The sequence below is a fragment of the Eumetopias jubatus genome, unplaced genomic scaffold, assembly GCF_037043125.1.
Source record: "Eumetopias jubatus isolate StellerSeaLion01/CBP00866 unplaced genomic scaffold, mEumJub1_p1.0 scaffold_9, whole genome shotgun sequence".
Taxonomy (NCBI): Eukaryota; Metazoa; Chordata; class Mammalia; order Carnivora; family Otariidae; genus Eumetopias; species Eumetopias jubatus.
Window position 1 is genome coordinate 52,861,919 of NW_028274815.1, and position 13,614 is coordinate 52,875,532.

At 46.9% G+C, this 13,614-nt stretch overlaps 1 protein-coding gene across 21 annotated transcripts in view; it reads left to right on the forward strand.

The window, feature by feature from the left end:
- ASPRV1 (aspartic peptidase retroviral like 1) overlaps positions 1 to 13,614 on the forward strand; it is a 107,192-nt gene that overhangs the window by 68,957 nt on the left and 24,621 nt on the right. For 16 of the 21 annotated variants that reach the window (XM_088026475.1, XM_088026477.1, XM_088026476.1 and 13 more), the window contains 2 exons: positions 968 to 1,055; positions 1,226 to 1,427. The exons of 1 other annotated variant lie outside the window; for it this stretch is intronic. The gene's annotated coding sequence lies outside the window, so the exon portion shown is untranslated. The remainder of the gene's footprint in view (positions 1 to 967; positions 1,056 to 1,225; positions 1,428 to 13,614) is intronic. 4 more of the 21 variants (XM_088026484.1, XM_088026487.1, XM_088026488.1 and 1 more) reach the window with 4 other exon arrangements.

Below are 13,614 nucleotides of genomic sequence, written 5' to 3' on the forward strand. Positions count from 1 at the left end.
ACTGACTGAACCACCCAGGTGCCCCCCCCTTTAAGTTAAACTCTGCACTTAATGTGGGGCTTGAACTCATGACCCCGAGATCAAGAGTCAGGTGCTCCAGGGGCACCTGGGTGGCTCAGTAGATTGAGCATCTAACTCTTAATTTTGGCTCAGGTCATGCTTTCAGGGTCCCAAGATTGAGCCCTGCATCAGGCTTCGTCCATGCTGGTCATGGAGCCTGCTTAAGATTCTTTCTCTCCCTCTCCCTCTGCCCCTCCCCTCTAAAAAAGGAGTCCATGCTCTGTTGAGTCAGCTGGGTGTCCCCATGACAGTGGCTTTTATAGGACTATATCAGTGGTTCTGAAAGGGGCGATTTCACCCCAACCCCACTGGCAGGGGACATTTAGCAATGTTTGGAGATATTTTTGGTTGTTGCAAATTGGTATGTGGGAGGGTTAGGGGGGTACTACTGGCATATAGTAGGTAGAGAGAGGCCAGGGATACTGCTAAACATCCTGCAAATCGCAGAACCGCTGCTCACAACAAAAGAGTTATCCAGCCCAAAATGTTAATAGTGTTGAGGCTGAGAAACCATCAGCTACAGAAGGGCAGACAGTTCAACATGGCTCTCACTATGTGACTCCTTCTGTTAACAGCGGCAAACACTTATGTCTTGTTCACTTGTAGCAACTGTTCTAAGTGCTTTATCTCCATTAACTCATTTAATCCCCGGGCACCTGGGTGGCTCAGTTGGTTAAGCGACTGCCTTCGGCTCACGTCATGATCCTGGAGTCCCGGGATCGAGTCCCACATCGCACTCCCTGCTCAACAGGGAGTCTGCTTCTCCCTCTGACCCTCTTCCCTCCCGTGCTTTCTCTCATTCTCTCTCTCTCAAATAAATAAATAAAAACTTAAAAAAAAAATAACTCATTTAATCCCCACAACAAGTCTGTGAGGCAGGTTCCACTATTATCATCTCATTTTGCAGATGGGGAAGCCAAGGCACGGAGCTGTGAAGTACCCAGTCCAAGGTTCCCATGGTGGCAGTCTAGGCTTGATCTCCAGATATGCTCATGGTAAGCACATGCGGGACCTCTCTCCCTTCTTTGCTACTTCTAGAACCTTTGGAGCACCAGGGATTATTTATATCTTTACAAGGAGGGGAAAAAAAGCAGTTGACTGGTCTTTTCTCCCAAATTCTGACTCTCCCATTTCTGATGGCTTTTGTATTTTTTTTTTTCTCCAGACAGTTTAACCAAAGTGAGTACTGATTACAGAGATTATGGACAACGATGAAAATTAACTTATTGAATTTGCATAAAAAATCCTGTGTCCTTCCCACAACGGTCTTTTAGGGCTCTTTCATTCTATAGGCTGGACTGCTTGGGTGACAGATTCGCTTAAATATGAGAGCAGACCTGATCATTCAGGAGGACAAGGAGGAGCTGGTGAGTCAAGCTTGGGATACCAGGGACACAGGACTCCCCTGATTAGGCCCATAATTTTGATGAAGGGGGTGCTTTTCCAAAGGAGGCCTCCAACAGCCAAGATGGGAAGTTGTAAGTGGGGTGAGGGTGGCGGAAGAAGTAGGAAGGGATCTGTTGGATCAAAGCCAGAGGAAATACTTACTGGTTCATTAATTATAGGATGCCATAGGATTGGCTTTGCCTCTGGGTGTGGGGGCAGCAACCTATGCTTTAAACAAACAGCCCCATCACTCAACAATAATTAGCAGCAACAATAAGCATCTTCAATGGGGCAAGATTGACAGGTGGCCGACAACATGCAGCCTCAAGCCTGGCCTGAGCTTGAATGCCACACCTGTGGAGCCAACCAGTCCATGGTCAGGCAGCCCGCAGGGTCATGGGCACAGAGGTGACATGTTCTTTCTTGGGCCATTTGCCAAGAATTTGTTATGTCCTAGGCACTGTACCCACGGTCTAGAGAATTGAAGAGACAAGATTAAGTTTGAAAAGTTAAATAGCAGCATAAGAAATACCACATATGTCGCATATAAGGGATGTAGATACTCAGAGTCAAATTGGAATTCTGGATAGGGATTCCCCACCAGGCAGATGGTAGGGAAGGAGGTCTATATCACACCACCATGTTTCTTTTATTTTATTTATTTACTTATTTTTTTTAAGATTTTATTTATTTATTTGACAGAGAGACAGCGAGAGAGGGAACACAAGCAGGGGGAGTGGGAGAGGGGGAAGCAGGCTTCCCGCGGAGCAGGGAGCCCAATGCGGGGCTCGATCCCAGGACCCTGGGACCATGACCTGAGCCCTAGGCAGATGCTTAACGACTGAGCCACCCAGGCGCCCCTACATTTAATTCTTAATCTAGATGGAATTTGTCATATTTTGGTGAATTGTGAGAATTAAGGATTTAACTTATTTTTCCTAGTTACTGATGATTAAAATATTTATCCTTAGCCTCCTGATCTGAAATACTGCAGGGCACCTGGGAGGCTCAGTTGGTTAAGCGTCTTTCGCTCAGGTCATGATCCCAGGGTCCTGGGATCAAGACCCGCATCGGCGGGCTCCCTGCTCGGCGGGAAGCCTGCTTCTCCCTCTGCCCCTCCCCCTGCTTGTGCTCTCTCTCTCTCTCTCTCTCTCTCTCTCAAATAAATAAATAAAATATTTTTAAAAAATGAAATACTGCATCTTACAGTACATTTCCATGTATACGTGGGTCTGCTTTAGGACTCTCTGGTCTGTTCCAGTGAATTGTCTATTTGTACACCAGTAACTTCTGTTTTGATCACATTTTCTTTAAATATATCTTAATAGGTGCTAGTGTGAGGTATGCATTATCACGCTGTTTTTTTCAGAATTTTCTTTGTTCTTTTAAGGTAGGCTTCAAAATCAAAGTGCTAGGCCCTCCTCCCTTGGACTGCACAGTAGAGCTGGAAACATGGGTCATCCCAGTGGAATCCTTTGTATTCATAAGCACCAAACATACCAGGAGCTGGATTTGATGGGCCTGGACTTTCTTCACGATGCAGAAATCACATGGCTTCTTTAAGGAAGAAGCCCCTCACTGCCATTGACCTTCACATGGGATATTCCATAGTCTCAGACCCAAAGACAGTCCTGTGGAGTTTCAGAGCCCCGGTGGACCTTCGGAGCCCCCGTGTCTCTGCTGCTGTGGCTGCTATAATGCCATACGCCTCCCACAGTAGCCCAGCCACCCTAGCCTGGGGTTTTCCTGTCCATCTTGCAGGGGACCCTGCCTCCAGCCAGGGCCCTCTCGACGCCTGGCCTCCTCTGAGGATTTCCTGTGGGTTAGCCCTGGGGATCTTCTCTTAATCTGTTCTTAAATGTGTTATTCCAGAAAGAATTCTTTGTAATCACCAGCATTGTAATGGCTTCTTCCTAGTTTCTTTTTTTTTTTTAAGATTTTTATTTATTTATTTATTTGACAGAGAGCACAAGCAGGTGGAGTAGCAGGTAGAGGGAGAGGGAGAAGCAGACTCCCTGTTGAGCAGGGAGCCCGATGGCGGGCTTGATCCCAGGACCCTGGGACCATGACCCGAGCTGAAGGCACTTGCTCCACCAACTGAGCCACCTAGGCGCCCCTTCTTCCTAGTTTCTAATGTGCACACATTTTTTTTTTTTAAAGATTTTATTTATTTATTTGACAGAGAAAGACACAGTGAGAGAGGGAACACAAGCAGGGGGAGTGGGAGAGGGAGAAGCAGGCTCCCCACCAAGCAGGGAGCCCGATGCAAGACTGGATCCCAGGACCCTGGGATCATGACCTGAGCCGAAGGCAGACGCTTAACAACTGAGCCACCCAGGCGCCCCATGCATGCATGTTTTTACCTATTTCACATTTGCTTGGTTCTTTCTTTTTGTTTGTTTGTTTGCTTCTGTAATGTTTGATTGACTAATTGATATTTCTGAAGTGACTTTTTGCAGGATCTTTTTTATTGAGGAGTAGCGAACATACAGTAAAGTCACAAATCCTAAGCATACATCTCAGTGAATTTTTATAATGTGTATACTCTATAACCACCACCCTGATCAAGATATTTCTTGTAGTGTTAAGAAGCTGTGGTGGGGGGACTCCTGGGTGGCTCAGTCGGTTAGGCATTTGCCTTTGGCTCAGGTCGTGATCCTGGGGTCCTGGGATCAAGCCCCACATCAGGCTCCCTGCTCAGCGGGGAACCTGCTTCTCCCTCTGCCTGCAGCTCCCCCTGCTTGTGCTCTCTCTCTCAAATAAATAAATAAAATCTTTATAAAAAAAAAGAAGCTGTGGTGAGAGATTGATGGAGAGGGAAATCATGAATCTGTCCCTAAGCTCCTGTCTTTTTTAAAAAATATTTTTATTTTTTATTTTCTTAAAGATTTTATTTATTTATTTGAGAGAGAGAGAGAGAAAGCAGGAGCAGGGGGAGAGGCAGAGGGAGAAGGAGGCTCCCCGCGGAGCAGGGACCCGGATGCGGGGCTCGATCCCAGCACCCCGAGATCATGACCTGAGCTGAAGGCAGACACTTAACGGACTGAGCCACCCAGGCGCCCCTCTTTTTTTTTTTTTTTTTAAGATTTATTTATTTTAGAGAGAACGTGCACGGGGGTGGGGAGAAGAGGGAGAGAGAGAATCTCAGGCAGACTCCCCACTGAGCATAGAGCTTGACACCCACCCGGTGTGATTTGATCACGACCCTGAGATCATGACCTGAGCCAAAATCAAGAGTCAGATGCTTAACTGACTGAGCCACCCAGGCACCCCTCCCATCTTTTTCTAGAACTATCTTTAAAAGGGTGTTAAGGAGGGAGCCACACTTTAAGTCAAGTGTGTAAGTGGTGTAGAGAGCAGAATGGTAAGGAGTGGTGGGTCGTGTTCTGGTCCTCCCCTCACTAGCCCATGGGACTTCTGTGCCTCAGTTTCAGCAACTGTAAAATGGGAGTAGACGATAGCTCCTACGTCACAAGGTTGTCATGAAGATTACATGAGGTAGTACATGTAAGTGCACAAAAAATGTTAATTGTTTTGTTATTAATTAGGAGGAGGAGGAGGCGGCGGTGGTTCTTAATGAAGGGTACACCTCAGAATCACCTGGGGCACTTTTGCAAAATACACGTGCTCACCCTGGCCAGATCTATTGAGTCAGAATCTATATTTTAAACACCTCTCCAAGGCATTCTGTTGCTCATCTGTGGTTAAGAATCACAGGGTTGGAGGTGGCCATGACTGGAAGCAGGAAGACCAGTGGGTGGCCCCCGTGATAGTGAGGGCTGGAGAAGGTCAGAGCTGGGCAGATTCGTGGCAGAATGGAGAGGTGGCCAAAATGTGGTGACCTTGGGTGGGGAGCAAGGAAGGAAGGGGAGGAGTCTGGGGTGACTCATAGGGTGCTGACCTGGGTGATGGAGTGAGCAGGTGGAGGATGAGCCAGAAACCAGAATACAGGAAGGGGGCATGGGGCCAGCGGGCCAGTGATTGTTCTAATTCTCCTTGGGATTGTTGATGGAGGCTCCTGGTAGAAATAACAAGTTAGAATTTGGGTCTCTAGGCCTGCGCTTATGGTGTTTTCCAGGGAGTCATTGCTGTGAAGGAGACAGAGCCATGGACCTAGTCATAGAGCAAATGTTGAGGGCCAAAGAGGGCCAAGTTCATAAGCATCCACCTCTGGGAAGGCCTTGTCCACTTTTTCTTACTCCCTCCCTAGAAAGAGAGAAGTGCTTATTTCTTGTGTAATAACCCCCTTGCTGAGGACTCTTGGGGAATAAACTCTCACCTGAAGATGAATAATAACTGTGGGTCACTTTGTCACAGTTCTCAAAGTTTTCCACATCCCCTGATAGAGGAGCTTATCTTTATTCTTTAGTATCCTCAGACAGCACATTTGGCTAGGGCAATGTCTTCTGACATCCCTTCATCCTGCATGCTGGCACACATACTCAGCTTATGATAGATGGCTTCTAACGCTCTGGCTTTCTTCATATCAACCAGTTACTCTTTGGTAAGAATTTAGGTTATTCCAGTACCTCTCCCAAGACATTTGCATTTAGAACTATAGGTGTAATAGAAATAATGGAAGTTGCTGGATTCCTGAGGGAAGGCAATCCTGGAATGAATTAATCATTTGCTCATTCTAGAATACTCCTGTCCAGTAGACCTTGCTGCGTTGATGGAAATGTTCTGTGTTATACAACATGATGGCCACTAGCCATATGTGGCTACTGAGAGTTTGAAATGTGGCTAGTATAACTGAGGAACTGAATTTTTCATTTTAATTAATTAAGAGTTAAATTTAAATTGACAAAAGGGGCGCCTGGGTGGCTCGGTCGTTAAGTGTCTGCCTTTGGCTCAGGTCATGATCCCAGGGTCCTGGGATATCGAGCCCCGCATCGGGCTCCCTGCTCAGTGAGAAGCCTGCTTCTCCCTCTCCCTCTGCCTGCCTCTCTGCCTGCTTGTGCTCTCTCTCTCTGTCAAATAAATAAATTAATTAAAAAAATTTAAATTGACAAAAGAAAAGCAGGTACTATCACTGAGAGGTAGGGGCACTAGGCCAGACACCACTCCCTCGACCCTCCCACCCTCAAGGGTCCCCCAAAGGTAACTTTGGGTCTTTGGAATCAAATCAGGCTTCTTCTTCCCACTCTTCTAGCCTTAGCCCCTCACTTTACCTCCCCAACAATGCAGGCATCTATACCTATCCCCCACCGGCCTTTCCCAGCCCTTGTTCACCCCACTCCTTCTTACCATGGGACACTGCCCATGCCTTTCCTTCTGGCCTTGCTGCCCCCTCCCTATTCCTGCTCATGCCACAGCAAGCCCCACTTCCCCCAAGAAGGCTTCCCTTACTCCTGTGCCTTCCAGATGAGGCCAATTTTAGGACCTTGAACAGATTCCTTTTGACTTCTCATCGGGGTGGGGAGGTAGCAGGGATGGGTCTCAGGAAGATGTAGCTGCAGGATGGATGTGTGTTAGATTATTGCATTTCAAACTTCCTTGACCACCACTCCCTGTGAGAAATATATCTCATGTCCCAACCACCACACACCTACATACAGGTATATAAAACCGAAGCAAAAGTTTTATAAAAATAACACCCTCGCTGTATGTGATGTACTTGGATATTTTCTGTTCTACTTATTCTTTAAAGATTGCTGGTTGTGACCCACTAAACTGATTTCATAACCCAGTAATGGGTCACAACCCACGGGGTGAAAAATGCAGAGTGAGCTCATTGCTCAGAACAGCTGCAAACACAGGCCAAGTGGCCCCGTCTAGACATTGCCCTCTGGGTTCCTTGCAGAGCTGGCACATGATGGCACCGGCAGTTGGGTGCCCCTGGTGGTGGTCCACATGGTGGTGCTCTGTTCTCTCTGTGGAGTCTCCTTTTAAGGGCCCGCCCAGTTGGTCATCCCACAAAGTGGCCATGGTCACGGATGCCGCCGCAGTGCCATGGCAGGAGGTTGAAGTCTGTCAAGTGCTCCAGAAACCTGAAAGATGGCAGCTTGGTGTCAGGTGTCACAGGGACGTACATTTCATTCCTCTTGATGGAGCTCCTCATGGAGGCAAAGCTCCCAGGCTGATTGGGGCTCATCAGTGCTGCTCACCTGGCAGGGCTATGCATAATAAACAGAATAAGGGCAAAACATGGAGCTCTGCATGCAGCATCACAATAATAGAAACATCTTACCAGCCAGAGGATGGTGGAAGGAACATTCTGGTGGGATTGAGTCTTGAAGTCTCAGCTCTCTTTGGACTTTAGCCCTGAACTGGAAGTTATTGAAAATAGGATCTGCAGAAATAATTACGTCAAAATCCTTGCATCTAAACCAGGTGTTTTAGCCTTTGAGGGCCTCCAGTCTGTTAACACTTGGCACACTGTTCAGACAAGAGTGGCTCTCTGATTTCCCAACCACTGCAGAAGAAAAGAAACAGACTGGAAGGGTGGGGCTGGTAGGTTGTTTTTAGAGACAAACATGCAGATGACAGGAAAGTAAAGGCCATGGGGAAGGACAGAGCAACAATAAGGAAACATAATCACATTATTGTCTAGTTCCATAGGGAATGCTCATAATGATGACCACTTCAGTGGGAAAAGGATAGTTTTTTGTTTGTTTTTTAAAGATTTTACTTATTTGAGAGAGAGAGAGAGCGCAAGCATGGGGCGGGGTTGGGGGGCAGAGGCAGAGGGAGAAACAGACTCCCTGCTGAGCTCAGAGCCCATGGGGCCTGACGCTGGGCCCTGAAATCATAACCTGAGCCAAAGTCAGACACTTAATTGACTGAGCCAAGCAGGCGTGCTGGAAAAGGATAGTTTTTTGTTTTTTAAAGATTTTATTCATTCACTTGACAGAGATAGCAAGAGAAAGAGCGAGAGAGAGAGAGAGCACAAGCAGGGGGAGGGGGAGAGGTGGGCTCCCCACCTGAGCAGGGAGCCAGACACTACAGGGGGCTGGAACCCAGGACCCTGGGATCATGACCTGAGCTGAAGGCAAACGCTTAAGCTGAAGCCACCCAGGTGCCTGAAGCTTCACTTTTTAGGGAAGATATTTTATTGGAACCTCAGTGATTCTGGATAAATTTGATGCTGTTGAGCTGATACTGATTAGGCTAGCCATATTCCTCATGGGTTTGAGGCATGCTGTGATCTCAGGTTCTCATCGCAGGTCCTCCCCACCCAGCCCTAGTCTGCCTCACAGCCTAAAATCCTTCCGTTTCTGTTGGATTCCCTTGTTCATCAGAGTGAATTTGTGCATAGATACTTTCTCATCTGCAAGCTTGCTGATAGTGGTTTCCTGATGCCCTGAAGATAGATACAGAGGAGGCTCTCAGATGGAGACTCCTTGGGGAAGGCAGGCCTGGGTGGGGTGACCTCTGACCAGAGGGCAGGACAAAGCCACTGGAATTTGGGCTGGAGTGAGTTTTTAGGTAGTAGCAGGGGGTGGGCGGGGGACAAACTGCCCCCTCTTCACTCTGCATTGCCTGAAGATGGCCCACTTGCTGAGACAGGGCCAGGTATCTGTTTCTTTGGTAGCCTATCCCCTCAAGGCTCCCTGGCCACCTAGCCCCCAGATCTACTTCTGTGAGTCACCCCGCATGACTGCAGGGGTGCTCCAATCAGTGAGTGAAGAGAAAAGCCAAGTATTTCTGAGACAAAGATTATTTATTCCACACCATCTGAGAAAGGGACGTTCAGTAGAAGGCAGTGGGACTGGAAATGTGTTACGCCACCAGAAGGTTTCTGTCTTAACAATAGATGATTATATAGTATGCATGCATAATACATTACACATCTTCATGTTGATATTTGCAGATGCTGTTTGATTACAAAATGATGAAACATTTCGTCTAATTGGGAGAATAATAATAAACTAAAATAACAATATCAAAAGTCTTTGGAAATATTTCAGAGGTCTGCAGAGCCATTGATTGATGTGTCCCCAAGGCCAGAAGAAGAGTAGGGCTTGGTCAAGTGGTGGTTCTAAGAAACTGCGTAATAAAAATTTTTTTTTTCAATAGGAATATAACGCGAGGGGTAGAGAAAAACCACCCAATTCCATCTAAGTAGTGGAAATTAGATTCTGATGATGAAGTCAAAATGATTTTTATAGGGAAAAGGGTGGGCAGCACCAAAAGAAGACATGAGCTTAGATTTTTAGTGAATCTACTGGTTTGTCGCGTGTATATGATACCTTGCGTGTGATTCACCCATGTCTGACTATCCAGAAGGACCAAAGTCCAGAATTAGCAGTGATTGTAAAGGAAGTCTGTCCAGCACAAAGGTTGCTTGTCTGCTTCCTTATTGAAGTCTGTATGAGCAAGAGGATGAACAAGGCAAAAAAAGGCCCTCTGTTAGGGAGAGGCACAGACTGTTAATGTAAAGAGAGAAAGAAAAAGTGCCCTATTACCATTTGTTTCCAATTCTGCCTCCCTTGAGAATAGTCCTCAAATGGCAGGAGAGTGGATAGGTTGGGGGCATCATAGGGAGTGAAATGAAGTACCCAATAGTAGAGGAGATGTTAGTGGAACTCCGTCAACCCCTGCCTGGGGCAAGGTCCACCTGTCTTCAAGAAATCACAGCCCAGTGTGGAAACTGTCCCTAGAAGGGATGAGTTCAGGGTAGGGCAGGGTGTGGCCCCTCAGGAAAGGCTCCTGGGGGCGGCAGGCAGAGGCTTCCTTCCTTGGAAACCAGCTCCAGAAACCGTGACTCGGCTCTAAAGCATTTTTAGGCATCTGGGGGCTGCTGCCTGTTGTCAGTCCAGTGCTCTCCATGGCTATTTGTTCTGGGGGTGGCTGTGCACAAAATGCTCCCCAAGCGAGTGCTAGGACTGGCCAGGCTGGCCTGGCAGGTTCAAGGGTGCGGGGCCCGCCCCACAACTGGGGCCCACGACACCATTCCTGAGCTTCAGGGCCCAAAACACTAAAGTTCCTTGTGTGTGTATCCTCTGTGCCTGGCACTGTGCTGGGTGTTGTCTGGTGGTGTCATTACACATCATATCCTGGGAGATGGGTGGTGTCAGGTCATCCCCATTTTACAGCTAAATAAAGAGGCTGGGACGTTAAGTGTCTTATAAAGGGCAGAGCCAGGACTTGTAGTCAAGGTTTCCAAGGCCAAAATCGGGGTGGGGGGGATGCTGTTTCTATACCCCACCCTGGTCAAGACCAGAAGTGACTCAGCTAGGAAAGCTGCCCTTGGGAGGAGATGGAGCCAGAGATCCAATAACTGACCACCTCAGCCCAGGGGAAGGGCTAGAAGGGCCCTGGATCCACTCATGGGACCCCTCATCCCCCACAGAGTGAGCACCTGCCTGCAAAGTGCTTAGGGGATCCCTCCTGCAGAGTGGTCCTTGCCGGCTCACTCTTCATGAAAAGTTCTCTCAACCAGTGGTCATTTTAGAGAAGGGAGGTAGTAGTTTAGAAACATGTTTTTAGGCAGCGGTGGCCTTTTCCTTCCCTAAAAACTATTTTTTTAGAACAGTTTTAGGTTTATAGCAAATTAAGAAGATGGTACAGAGATTTCCTTTATATCCTCTGCCACCCAAACATGCATAGCTGTCCCCATCATCACCACCCCCCACCAGATCTGTACATTTGTTACAATTGATGAATCTATGTGGTGGCTCTTTTTTTCCAAACAAAATTTCCTCTGAACATGCTTAAAATTGAAAACAGATACAAAGGGAGCTGTTCTGTGTGAGAAGATTGTGGGGAAACCTGCTCCTGCCTCCTGTCTGCTACCCCCCCCACTACCCCACCCAGATTCTCCAGGGCCCAGATGTAGTTTATGGCTCCTGTTCTGAGGTGAGGAGAAGTAATGCTACTCTATTAATGAGCTCTTCCCCCAGTCCGTGCCTCTAGAACATATACTGCAAGTGCCAGGTTTAAAAAAAAAATTATGGTAAAATATGTATGATGTAAAATTTACCATTTTAACCATTTTTGAGTGTATAGTTTAGTGGCATTAATCACCACCGTCCATCTCCAAACCTTTTTCATCCTCCCGAACTGAGTCTCTGTACCCATGAAACAGTAACACTTCATCCTCCCTCCCTCCAGATTCTGGCAACCACCATTCTACTCTGTCTCTGTGAATTTGCCTATTTTAGGTACCTCATATGTGGAATCAAACAATATTTGTCTTTTGGTGTCTGGCTTATTTCACGTAGCATCGTGTCTTCAGAGTTTATCCATGTGGTAGCGTGTGTCAGAATTTCCTTCCTTTTTAAGGCTGAATAATATTCTATTGTATGTATATCCCATATTTGTTTATTCACTCATCTGTTGATGGACATTTGAGTTGCTTCCACTTTTTGGCTGTTGTGTGTGAATAATGCTGCTATGAACATTAGTGTATGTGTTCCGGTCTCTGCTTATAATTCTTTTGGGTATATACCCAGAAGTGGAATTGCTGGATCATGTGATAATTCAGTGTTTAACCTTATTTATTTATTTATTTATTTATTTATTTATTTGAGAGAAAGAGAGAGTGGGGGAGTGGGAGGAGGGGCAGAGGGAGAAGCGGACTCCCCGTAGAGCAGGGATCCCGATGCAGGGCTCGATCCCAGGACCCTGGGATCATGACCTGAGCTGAAGGTTTAACCGACTGAACCACCCCGGTGCCTCATGCAGGAGAGAGAGTCTTAAGTAGACTCCATGCTGAGCAAGGAACCTGATGTGGGACTCGATCCCACGACCCTGAAATCACGTGAGCCAAAACCAAGAGTCAGATGCTCAACCACTCAACCAGCTGCGCCACCCCAGGCACCTCATATGTTTAACCTTTTGAAGAACCATCATACTATTTTCCATAAAAGATGCACCTACCATAAAGGATGTACCTATATTCCTACCAGCAATGCACAAGGGTTCCAATTTCTCCACATCCTTGCCATCAGAGCAGGTGTTTTTATTTTTTTTAAAGATTTTATTTATTTATTTGAGAGAGAGAGAATGAGAGATAGCATGAGAGGGAAGAGGGTCAGAGGGAGAAGCAGACTCCCTGCTGAGCAGGGAGCCCGACGGACTCGATCCTGGGACTCCGGGATCATGACCTGAGCCGAAAGCAGTCGCTTAACCAACTGAGCCACTCAGGTGCCCCTGGAGCAGATGTTTTTAATCTCTTGTTCATAGCTGTATCTCCAGAGACAGGGACAGTGCCTAGCACATAGTAGGTACTCAATAAATACTTGTGGGGTCGAATGACTGGGAAGCCTTGGTCTCTGGGCAGCTGTACCCGGGAGCCCTCCTACCTGTTAACCAGTCAACAGAACCTTCCCCTTCTAGTCCCTGCTCAGCTCTAGGAGAATCACCCTTTTGATTGGGTAAGTTACCTAGAAGTGCCCACTGGTGTCAAAGAGGAAATGGTGGATGTGGGGTGATGGATGTGATGAGGGATTCTAACATACTGGCTAGCATGGGAGTCTTTCAGACTGTGGATCTTGACTCATTTCTGGTTCCTGAAATCCCATTTTTAGTGGTTAAAACCAGCATTTATGAAAAATGAAATAAAAAAAATACCAGGGTATACCAAATGGAAGAAAGAGTAAATATCATTTTGTGAAACTCTTGTTTTTAGTGTGATATTTATGTATGTTTATAATGGATCACAAAGAATTTGAAAAACACTGTTGGCTAGGGTATGCAGCCCTGCTTAAAGAATTCCCCATGGGGGAGAGGGTTTACTGCCTTACAAGGGAGCACCTGCTACTTGGGGATCTGCTGGAACACTGGAATGTTCTTCCTTTATTGAGCAGAAACCATTCAGCTGAAAGATCTTTCCTTTGAGGTCCTTCTGTGTGCTAGGACCTGTAACAGGCACTTGAGATGAAGAGGAGTCCAGGGTGCCTCAGGAGTTAATGGAGAAGAGAGGTAGGAGAACAATAAAGGGACAGACTGATGTGGGAAGGGAGGGGAGAGGAGCACCAGGAATGCTGCCTGGAGGAGTCTAGGAAGGAGCCAGAATGAGCCTTGAAGGATGGTAGGAATTTGCTACTCTCTACCAAGAGAAAAATTTACAGGAAAGTATGAAGATGAGAAAGACCAGATCGTGTTCCAAAAATGGCAAGTAACCTGGTCTGGCTGGAGCCCAGGCTCCCTAAGAAGGTCAGGGGTAGGGATGGCCAACTTGAGGGACCTGAGGCTGGAGAGCAGGCAAAGCTCAGATGTGAA